Source organism: Periplaneta americana, chromosome 3 (genome assembly GCF_040183065.1).
Source record: "Periplaneta americana isolate PAMFEO1 chromosome 3, P.americana_PAMFEO1_priV1, whole genome shotgun sequence".
Taxonomy (NCBI): Eukaryota; Metazoa; Arthropoda; class Insecta; order Blattodea; family Blattidae; genus Periplaneta; species Periplaneta americana.
The window spans coordinates 22,545,392-22,558,022 of NC_091119.1; positions in this window are offsets into that span (position 1 = coordinate 22,545,392).

Consider the following 12,631-nt stretch of genomic DNA (forward strand, 5'->3'; position numbering starts at 1 on the left):
TGGGTGAATCCAAAAATGCATATAGAGTGTTAGTTGAACGACCTGAGGAGAAAAGACCTTTGTGGAGGCCAAGGCGTAGATGGGAGGATAATATCTATACATATATAATTTGAACTGGTAATGGAAATTACGGGAAAAAGGCTGAACGGATTTTAATAACTGGCCCCTTATTTTGAAGCTTGGAACCCAAAGTGTTTCGGAAAAATAGTAGTTTTCAGTGAAATGTCAATTTTCCTACATAATTTTTCTATTTTCCAAAATCTATCTGTCGTCAGTTTTAAAAACTAGCTAATTGCATTCAGGAGAAGCGAAGCGAGCATCAAGTCGGCCGTGTTGCATTTCAGCATAAAACAAAACACACACTACAGTAAACAATATTACACGAAGGCCATGATCTGCAAGAATGCTGACATATTTAGAGCTCAAATTAAATTTGTTATTAGTCTAAAAACTTAACTTACTAAAGATAATTTACAGGTTCGATTCTGTGGTGTGTAATTTTCTGGGTACAGCTGTGTATTGGATATTAAAAACTACAAAACTTGAGGTGATTTGATGACATTATTACTATTAGAAATGAAATATTATTGTAGTTAATGCCGTGGTGTGACTATTTTTCATTAATTATACATATTAATGCTATATTGATGATATGAAAGTGAAACGTTTTGGGGTTATATAAGTAGATGTAGAGAATAACTTAAATTAGATTTTGATTTCTATATTTTACTGAGTGGCGGCTATATAGTATATATAGTATATGTTACTGAAAGCTATAAAACTTACGTAAGATAATAATATTATTAAAAATCAAATATTTTTATAGTTATTAATCAAGTGGGGTTGGGTCTTTTTCATATATTTAATGGCGGTGTGGTGTAGATATTTATATGCGTGGTTCTCTTCAGTATTGACTCGAGAGAGAGTATCTTTCATTATTATGGAAGCAAATAACTTTCAGAATGTCTGGTATTGTTCATTGAAAATAAATCTGAAAAATGTTTATTTGAACGTCTAATGAACTTAGTTTGCAGAATTTGCTGCACAAGCCACTAGTTAAAATATATTTGAGGGAGGTGGAATATGATGGCAGGGACCGGATTAATCTTGCTCATGATAGGACCGAACGCTAGCTTATGTGAGGGCGACAATGAATCTCCGGGTTCCTTAAAAGCCATTTTTATGTATTAATTCATATAAAACAGTAATTTCCCCTAAACATCCTATAAGATGATAAGGTAAGTGCTACCTACGAACCAAACAACCAATCTTCTTGGAATACTAAGAAATGAATCGACATCCGTATCTGCAAATTACGATTTATTCCTTCGACTGCATAATTTTATTATACTTGATGGCTAATTCTTCAATTTTTTTTCTTGTCCCGTAATTTTTAATGTTTATTTTAAGAGTTGATGCACGTTAACTTTTGTGACGCCCAGTATTTGGTACCAAACGTTGGTAGTTGTGTGAAGTAGCAGGCGGATGAATCCGATTGGACTGAACCGGGTTATAAGTTGCCCACCAGTAGGGGGCTCCCGAACCCAACAGCCCCAAGCTGCTGCTGATGCTATTTATTAGGGAGGTTATGGAGATATGAAGGGAGAAACAACAGAAAGGAGGGAGAGGGGTTTGATAGACGGAGGTGCTCCATAACTTAAAAAAGTAGATGCCAGAGAGTACAGAAAGAATGTGGGTTGTAGAGTAAGGGATGCGGCGTAAGTAGTACATAATAAAGAGGATGAGAAAACACAGAACAACTCATGAAAGCAGGTGCGAAAGGCACTTTGGTTAATTTTATTATTATTATTATTATTATTATTATTATTATTATTATTATTATTATTATTACAAAACGACATTAATTCAATTTCATAGTGGTCTGTTGAAAATGGAATGAATAATCAATCCAAAACTTTTGTTATTTCCTTCTCAAGGAAAACTACTTCCCTAAAATTTAATTATTCTTTTGGTAATGTCATAATTACTAGGAAAGATTGTATTAGAGATCTTCGTGTCCTACTTGATTCAAAATTATATTTCCATGATCATGTGCAATATATTTATACCCATTCGTTAAGAATGCTTGGTGTAATTAGATCTATAACTTATTCTTTTTCTACTCCTATGTGTTTATTAATTTTATACTATACGTTGGTTAGATCCAAGCTTGAATATGCATCTGTTGTATGGAACTCCATTACTTCCACTGACTCGGCTAAATTGGAGAATATTCAAAGAAAATTTATTTCCTTGTGTTCTTATAAATTTTTTACAAATTTCGATTATAAATATGAGATTAATTGCAAATATTTCAATTGCGGTAGTTTGTTTACCAGACGTCAGGATCTTGATTATTTATTTTTTTGTAAAGTCATTAAGGGTGATATTGATTGTGAATCATTTATAAGCAATATCAGTCTTCGTATTCCTGCTAAGGGTTTAAGACATACATGGGCACAATTTTCGGTTACGTGAGGTACTCGATTTGAAACAGTTTGTTTACTAGGAGAGGAGACTGCAGAGTAGGATGGGAAATATAAACTGCTGTGACCTGCGTCACCTTATCGTAATCGCTAAGGCGGTCAGTGGCGAATTATTAGGAAAGCGCTTGGTTAAAGTGAAAGATTCGAAAACTTTTATTCAATTTGGCAAATTAATTCGGCAGCTTTAATCGTAAACCTCTTTACTATTTCTCCATCATTGAATTGATTTAATTCACAGGCGAGAAATTGCGTAACTAGCTAATAATATTTCGTCACGTTGTCTACCTTTATTTTCTTGAATATTCTGGCGTTTATCAAGATTATTAATGGATTTGCACGTTCTCGACCTAAAATAATTTCAGAAAATCATATTTCGTTTTCTACGCACATTTGATATTTTATCCATGACCATAACGAAAAACGTGCCTTTACTAAATACTTTTGCGTTTGTAAAGTAGGCTTTTATTCAACATTACTTTATTCCACTAGTGAGATAAAGACTTTACCTCACAGTTTGGACTTTATCTCACAGTTCATTAGTATTGTCCTAGTACCCGGGCACGCACGTATACATCTCCATTGAACCATAACTCAAGAAGTTAATATATTAGTTATTAGATGTCACTACCTCTATTTCTTTATTACCATTTCTTAAATATACATACACTCAATCTTCTTCTCTTTTCTCTATCTACTACGTCGTAATTTGTGCATTGCATCCATAACTAATGTATATTTTTTTAATTTTGTAATAATTTACGTTTTGGGATGCGAGGAGACTTGAACCTGCGAATGCGAAGTTGGGTTTATAGGATTTTAAAACATTTTAAAACATTTTAAAACAACATGGATTAGTCAACTGAGCTAAATAGACACGATAATAAATTACGTTTTAATATTCCTCTTAAGTTTACAGAAGTAAAATATGAAATTATTTTAATCACATTAGTCCCGTGAACACTTCTAAATAATCCCTGAAATTTCTAAAAGACGAAAATACACGTTTGAAATGAAAAAAAAAATATATATTAAAATTATATAATTAATTATAATTTGTTATTTATCTAACACCTTAGATACCATTCTTCACTAATCATGGCCTCCTACATCATAACCTACCTAGTAACGTATCGATTCTAAAATCCATGCCATGATATGTGATTATATGAAGACTTATTTTCAACATATTTTCTTTTATAAAACATAATTTTTCGTTATGATCATGGATAAAATTACGTATGGTACTTGTGAGCGTGATCTTTATTGCGCTCGTGTAATTCAAGCACACGGCTGACGCCTCGTGCTTAAATCTTTCCACTCGCGCAATAAAGATGCACTTACCTCACAAGTACCATAAATAACTATTTTTTTTATAAATTTCTTTTGGAAATAATACGTACAAACAACATTTAATTCCTCGTACCTTTTAATGCAGCGTGTTTAAGGTATAATGTAGTATTTAGTATAACATGCAAATGTTAAGATCATACATTTTCCTCGGAATAGTAGGCCTACGAAAAATAACATTTAATTTGTCTTATCTTCTAATTCAGCATGTTCTTTATGACATAAGGAGTAATGTCGTCGTATATTAAATTTATTAATGCCTAATAGGATTTTCTCCCCTTCTAAACAGCAAAAAAACTCTTCCTCCCATTTCTCATGAAATAATCGTTTTCTAACGCGTACACACTGCTTTGATAATGCCATTATGATACCAGTGATATTCCTTATGAAACTGATATAGAACTGCCCACGCCTAGGAGCTGCGTGAGGGAGGGACGGGCACTTGAAGATGATGTCACTCAGAGCCATAAGCTCTGTGAAGGTCAGTGAGGCATTATTTCTCAAGTGAGGCACGATGCCCATCCTTGGTTTAAGATTTCATAAAATGTTTTATAATAGGAATTCTAAATCTCTCTCTCCGGTCTACAGATGTATAAAATATGCTAATTTGTATGGATTGAACTTGGATCTATTTAATGTGTAGTATATACTTTTTGAGTTGGTTGTATAAAACCTTAGCACAGCCAGTATTAAGCTATGGTAGCGAAGCGTGGACTGTGAAGAATAAAGATGTCAGTAGAATAACAGCAAGTGAGATGAGGTTTATGAGAGCAACAGCTGGATATACTCGCTGGGATCATAAAAAAATGAGAACCTAATGCAAGAACTTCAAATAGAACCCATTATGCAGTTCATCAAATATCAACTTCAGTGGAAGGGTCATCTCGAACGAATGAATCGATGCAGAATTCCAAAAGCACTGCTTCATTACCATCCATATGGCAAAAGATCTCTAGGCCGTCCAAAGAAGAGATGGACTGAAAATTCTAGTTTGAGACCGTAACAGGCCACTTGGTCTAATACTTGTTAGGAAGATGATGATGATGATGATGATGATCATGATGAGTTTTTATGTCAGTTTTATTAATTTATGCCATTTGTTGTGATATGTATCATACTATTCTCGTCATTTGCATATTTCTACAATACTACTTATATGATTCCAGTCTTCATTTATATGATTTAATTAATTCATTTGTAATTCATTTTATTTAATTGCCATTATTTTAATTATCTCACTGTACTAATTTTAATAATTATTTTTGTATGTATTATTTGTATTTTGGTATCCATTCATTTTGTCATTATAGTTTATTTGTATTTGTCTCTAATTTTAATAATTATTTATATGCACATTTGTTATTCCTTGTACATTGTAAATCTTGTGCTAACTTTTATCTTGTGCTGAACTGTTATTGGCCCCAGGCTGTTGTACAGCACAATAAATATTAGTAAATAAATAAATAAGTAAATAAAATTATTACTATTATTATTATTATTATTATTATTATTATTATTATTATTATTATTATTCGTAACACATCCATAAGTTATTTTTGTGATGCTTTATTCATTTTGAATATCGGTTTTTTCTCGCGTGTCTGGTTTAAACTATTTGACATTCCATACTAATCCTTTACGCATGATAAAAGTTCGTGTCTTTTATTTAAAGAAAGCGGATTGATGATATAACTTGTAATAGATGTAAGTGAAAACGATTGAAATTTTTTTATAAGTAGATTTTTATATATTTTATAAAATGTATTCCATAACATTGCGTTGTTCGCAACTTGAATCTTGAAAAAGATCTGGCGTATTTCTGTACCAGTGACATTAGCCGACTGCTCCCCGTCTGTTCACAGAACAGCCATCATATCTTCGGTCTCTCGATTTATATTTACATAATAATAATAAGCCTGTATGGAATTTTTCCTGCTGGGGTTCTTAGTGCATGGTCGTGGCATTGATGTTTTAAATTATTTCATGATTAAATTAATTTCACTTCATTTAATATTTTATTTACACAATATTTGACAATGAATATTGAAATTATATTAAAACAACAAAATAGAATGAATCAACGAATCAACTCATCGACCAACTGAACGAACGACCGACTGACCCACCAACCGACGAACCAAACGAGCGACCAACTGATCAACCGGCCGATCGACCAACGAACCAACCGGCCAATCGAAAGAACGACCGATTAACCCATCAAACAACTGATCGGCGGATCGAACGAACGACCGACTGGCCGACCGACCAATCGAACTAACGACCAACTACCCGACCGACCGATCAAACGAACGACTGGCTGACCAAACGAACGACCGACTGACCGAACTAACGACCGACTAACCGAACGAACGACCGACAGACCGAACGAACGACCGACCGACTGACCGAACGAACGACCGACTGACCGAACGAACGACCGACTGACCGAACGAACGACCGACTGACCGACCGAACGACCGACTAACCGAACGAACGACCGACTGACCGACCGAACGACCGACTGACCGAATGAACGACCAACTGACCGACGAACGACCAACTGACCGACGAGCGACCAACTGACCGAACGAACGACCAACTGACCGAACGAACGACCAACTGACCGAACGAACGACCAACTAACCGAACGAACTACCGACTGACCAAACGAACGACCGACTGACCAAACGAACGACCGAATGATCAAACGAACGACCGACTGACCGAACGAACGACCCAACGAACGACTTACTGACCGAACGAGCGACTGACCGAACGAAAGACCGACTGACCGAACGAACGACCGACTGACCGAACGAACGACCGGACTGAACGAACGAACGACCAACTGACCGAACGAACTACCAACTGGCCGAACGAACTACCAACTGACCGAAAACTATCAACTCACGAAACGAACGACCAACAGACTGACCGACCGACAACCGAACTAACGACAGACCGACCGAACAACTGGCCGACCGACTAACCGACCGAACGACCGAACGAACGACCAACTGGCCAACCGACCGACAGATCGAACTAACAACAGACTCGCAGACCAACCGAACGAACTACCGACTGACCGGCCAACCAACCGAGCAACCGATCGAACTAACTACCGACCGACTAGCCGACCAACTAACCGACGAATCGATCGAACTAACGACCGACTGGCCGACCAACCAACGGACCGAATGCTCAATAAACCAACGGACTTTCAAACGCCGCCTTGGTGGCTCAGTCGCCAGAGCACTGTCTTATGACTGCGTACCCAGAATTAAAGTTCTGAGATGAAGGAGTCGCATTTGTAGTGGACAAGATCAAGGTCTTGTAGTATTCTCGGGGTTCTCCCATTTTTCCATCATTCCTCCGTCACTCTCCATTTCAGTACTCATTATCTTCACTTCAATAGCATTCACTCAAAACGGTGACTAGCATACAGATAAAATCATTCTGAGAGGCGTATACATTTTCCCGGGGAGGTCGAGAGGTAGGCTACTCTACAGTAGTCGGACTCCATCGGAATATCAAGCGCGACTGTTCCGACTTAATCATTTCAACTATAAGAGTGGCAAGGCACAATAAGCCTACTGGAGACTACAGTCCTAGCCTTCGCGACTCTCTTCCTTGTCAAAGGGGAAAAACTAACACTACGGCACTGGAGACTATGAAGACCTTCAGCATCCCCTGTTTTGGTTCTTTAGTTCTGATAACCTATTAGACAGATACATGGCAGGAAGTAGTATTTATTTATTTAACCTGGTAGAGATAAGGCCGTTAGGCCTTCTCTGCCCCTCTACCAGGAGATTCCAACTATAATATGAAGAATAAAATTACAATTAGTATTAAATTTACAATTACAATTACAAATAAAAATTACAATTAGTATTAAATTTACAATTACAAATAAAATTACAATTAGTATTAAATTCACAATTACAAATAAAATTACAATTAGTATTAAATTTACAATTACGAGTACAATTACAAAAAAAAATACAATTAGTATTAAATTTACAATTACAATTACAAATAAAATTACAATTAGTATTAAATTTACAATTACGAGTACAATTACAAATAAAATTACAATTAGTATTAAATTTACAATTACAAATAAAATTACAATTAGTATTAAATTTACAATTACAAATAAAATTACAAGTAGTATTAAATTTACAATTACAGTTACAAATAAAATTAGAATTAGTATTAAATTTACAATTACGAGTACAATTACAAATAAAATTACAATTTTAGTATTAAATTTACAATTACAATTACAAATAAAATTACAATAATTAGTATTAAATTTACAATTATAATTACAAATAAAGTTACAATTAGTATTAAATTTACAATTACAATTACAAATAAAATTACAATTAGTATAAAATTTACAATTACAGTTACAAATAAAATTACAATTAGTATTAAATTTACAATTACAGTTACAAATAAAATTACAATTAGTATTAAATTTACAATTACAATTACAAATAAAATTACAATTAGTATTAAATTTAAAATTACAAATACAAATAAAAATTACAATTAGTATTAAATTTACAATTACAATTACAAATAAAATTACAATTAGTATTAAATTTACAATTACGAGTACAATTACAAATAAAATTACAATTAGTATTAAATTTAAAATTACAAATAAAATTGCAATTAGTATTAAATTTACAATTACAAATAAAATTGCAAGTAGTATTAAATTTACAATTACAATTACAAATAAAATTACAATTAGTATTAAATTTACAATTACGAGTACAATTACAAATAAAATTAAAATTAGTATTAAATTTACAATTACAATTACAAATAAAATTACAATTAGTATTAAATTTAAAATTACAAATACAAATAAAAATTACAATTAGTATTAAATTTACAATTACAAATAAAATTACAATTAGTATTAAATGTACAATTACAATTACAAATAAAATGACAATTAGTATTAAATTTACAATTACAAATAAAATATACAATTAGTATTAAATTTACAATTACGAGTACAATTACAAATAAAATTACAATTAGTATTAAATTTACAATTACAAATAAAATTACAATTAGTATTAAATTTACAATTACAAATAAAATTACAAGTAGTATTAAATTTACAATTACAATTACAAATAAAATTACAATTAGTATTAAATTTACAATTACGATTACAAATAAAATTACAATTAGTATTAAATTTACAATTACAATTACAAATAAAATTACAATTAGTATTAAATTTACAATTACAATTACAAATAAAATTACAAGTAGTATTAAATTTACAATTACAATTACAAATAAAATTACAATTAGTATTAAATTAACAATTACAATTGCAAATAAAATTACAAGTAGTATTAAATTTACAATTACAATTACAAATAAAATTACAATTAGTATTAAATTTACAATTACAATTACAAATAAAATTACAAGTAGTATTACATTTACAATTACAATTACAAATAAAATTACAATTAGTATTAAATTTACAATTACAATTACAAATAAAATTACAAGTAGTATTAAATTTACAATTACAATTACAAATAAAATTACAATTAGTATTAAATTTACAATTACAATTACAAATAAAATTACAAGTAGTATTAAATTTACAATTACAATTACAAATAAAATTACAATTAGTATTAAGTTTACAATTACGAGTACAATTACAAATAAAATTACAATTAGTATTAAATTTACAATTACAAATAAAATTACAATTAGTATTAAATTTACAATTACAAATAAAATTACAATTAGTATTAAATTACAATTACAAATAAAATTACAAGTAGTATTAAATTTACAATTACAATTACAAATAAAATTACAATTAGTATTAAATTTACAATTACGAGTACAATTACAAATAAAATTACAATTAGTATTAAATTTACAATTACAAATAAAATTACAATTAGTATTAAATTTACAATTACAAATAAAATTACAATTAGTATTAAATTACAATTACAAATAAAATTACAATTAGTATAGAATTTACAATTACGAGTACAATTACAAATAATATTACAATTAGTATTAAATTGACAATTACAATTACAATGAAAATCAAAGTACGAAAAGATTACCTGACTAATGAAAGCTAGATAATTTATCATATAAAAACAAAGAATATTTTATATTTACTGAATTACAAATTAAACCTAGATTAACAAAATTGTACAGTGATGAAATTACCGGATATTGAAATATTTTGTGATAGATTAAGGAAACTATTTACAAGAAACCATGTCTAAATGAGTTTCAATTACTGATCAAGTGAGGAAAGCACGAAATTAGTCTCTCTGTATTGTGTACACATTCATTTGAATGATGTTATAGTTTCAAAATACGATTAATTTTAAATATTCGGCATTTCATAATAACAAACATTTTTGAATATTATACTTTTTTTGGCATATTCGATTCTCTAACTGGATTGATGTTAAATTCATAAACACAGACTAGTCAACTTGACCATTTTTTATGTTCCTGTGGTGTTGGTAACTTCTCAGATACGTCAACGAGTTCATTTATCTTGTGAAAGGTTTTGGTGAGATGGGGAGGATTGTTTCTGCTGTTTGAAAAGCCATCACTCATGAATGCGGCCAGGATTGAGAGTCACCTGCGGACTAGGTATTGAAACTCCGAGCTTCAAGTGATTTATGTAGCTATTTAAAAGCAGAAAGGTGTCGTTTTGTTTTACATGGGAATTTTTAAAACTCTTACAAGAATTTAACAGCTTTTCTACAGTTGAATTCCGATGTACAAATTTTAGTATTACCTGGAAAAATGAATGTTGCTAAAAATAGTAACAAAGAAAAATTCAAATCTAAGACCTATTTGAATTCAGTTACATGCAGTATGAATTTCTATTACTGTGTATAACTTCATTCTTGTAATGTAAAGCAAACCAAAAATATAGTGTTAGCGATACTGATATTATTATTATTATTATTATTATTATTATTATTATTATTATTATTATTATTATTATTGCAAAGTACCTCCCAACGGAGGTAGACTCTTAACTCTCAGTATACTGACATTTGATTTACAAATATAATACAGAGTGGAATAAGAAGAAGTAATAGTGTTATTATTATTATTATTATTATTATTAGTAGTAGTAGTAGTAGTAGTAGTAGCAGTAGTAGTAGTAGTAGTAGTAGCAGTAGTAGTAGTAGTAGTAGTAGTAGTAGTAGTGGTAGTAGTAGTTTTTTCACTTCATCTCATTGCTCTTCAATGTATTTTCATCTCATGTTTCTCCGAACTCAAATTTTACTTTATTTTTAAATTTATCATTGTTCCGTATTCTCTCCGCAATCATATTGTATTTTATTTTTAATTTAACCTCTGCTTTGTATTCTGGATCCTAGTGGTCAGCTGTAGATTTCGGCCTGATGTCCCAAATTGTGGAATTTGTTGTTAGTGGTAGTAGTAGTAGTAGTAGTAGTAGTAGTAGTAGTAGTAGTGGTGGTGGTGGTGGTGGTGGTGGTGGTGGTAGTAGTAGTGGTGGTAGTAGTAGTAGCAGTAGTAGTGGTAGTGGTAGTAGTGGTGGTAGTAGTAGTAGTAGTGGTGGTAGTAGTAGTAGTAGTAGTAGTAGTAGTGGTAGTGGTAGTAGTGGTGGTAGTAGTAGTAGTAGTGGTGGTAGTAGTAGTAGTAGTAGTGGTAGTAATAGTAGTGGTGGTGGTAGTAGTGGTGGCGCTGGTAGTAGTAATGGTGTGGTAGTGGTGGTAGTGGTAGTAGTAATAGTAGTAGTAGTAATGGTTGTATTAGTGGTAGTAGTGATGATAGTAATGGTGGTAGTAGTAGTAGCAGTAGTAGTGGTGGTGGTAGTAGTGGTGGCGCTGGTAGTAGTAATGGTGTGGTAGTGGTGGTAGTAGTAATGGTGGTGGTAGTGGTAGTAGTAATAGTAGTAGTAGTAATGGTTGTATTAGTGGTAGTAGTGATGATAGTAATGGTGGTAGTAGTAGTAGCAGTAGTAGTGGTAGTGGTAGTAGTGGTGGTAGTAGTAGTAGTAGTGGTGGTAGTAGTAGTAGTAGTAGTAGTGGTAGTGGTAGTAGTGGTGGTAGTAGTAGTAGTAGTAGTAGTGGTGGTAGTAGTAGTAGTAGTAGTAGTGGTAGTGGTGGTAGTAGTAGTAGTAGTAGTAGTGGTAGTGGTAGTAGTGGTGGTAGTAATAGTAGTGGTGGTGGTAGTAGTGGTGGCGCTGGTAGTAGTAATGGTGTGGTAGTGGTGGTAGTAGTAATGGTGGTGGTAGTGGTAGTAGTAATAGTAGTAGTAGTAATGGTTGTATTAGTGGTAGTAGTGATGATAGTAATGGTGGTAGTAATAGTGGTGGTGGTAATAGTAGTGGTAGTAGTAGTAATAGTGGTGGTAGTAGTGGTGGTGCTGGTAGTAGTAATGATGTGGTAGTGGTGGTAGTAGTAATGGTGGTGGTAGTGGTAGTAGTAATAGTAGTAGTAGTAATGGTTGCATTAGTGGTAGTAGTGATGATAGTAGTGGTGGTAGTAGTAGTGATGGTAGTGGTAGTAGTGGTAATAGTAGTGGTAGTAGTGGCAGTGGTAGTAGTAGTAGTAGTAGTAGTAGTAGTAGTAGTAGTAGTAGTAGAGTAATTTATTTTCCTTTACACAGCTGCATTGTGTGGATATTATACTTACTTTCTTACTTACAAATGGTCTTTAAGGAACCCGGAGGTTCATTGCCGCCCTCACATAAGCCCGCCATCGATCCTTGCCCTGAGCACATTAATCCAG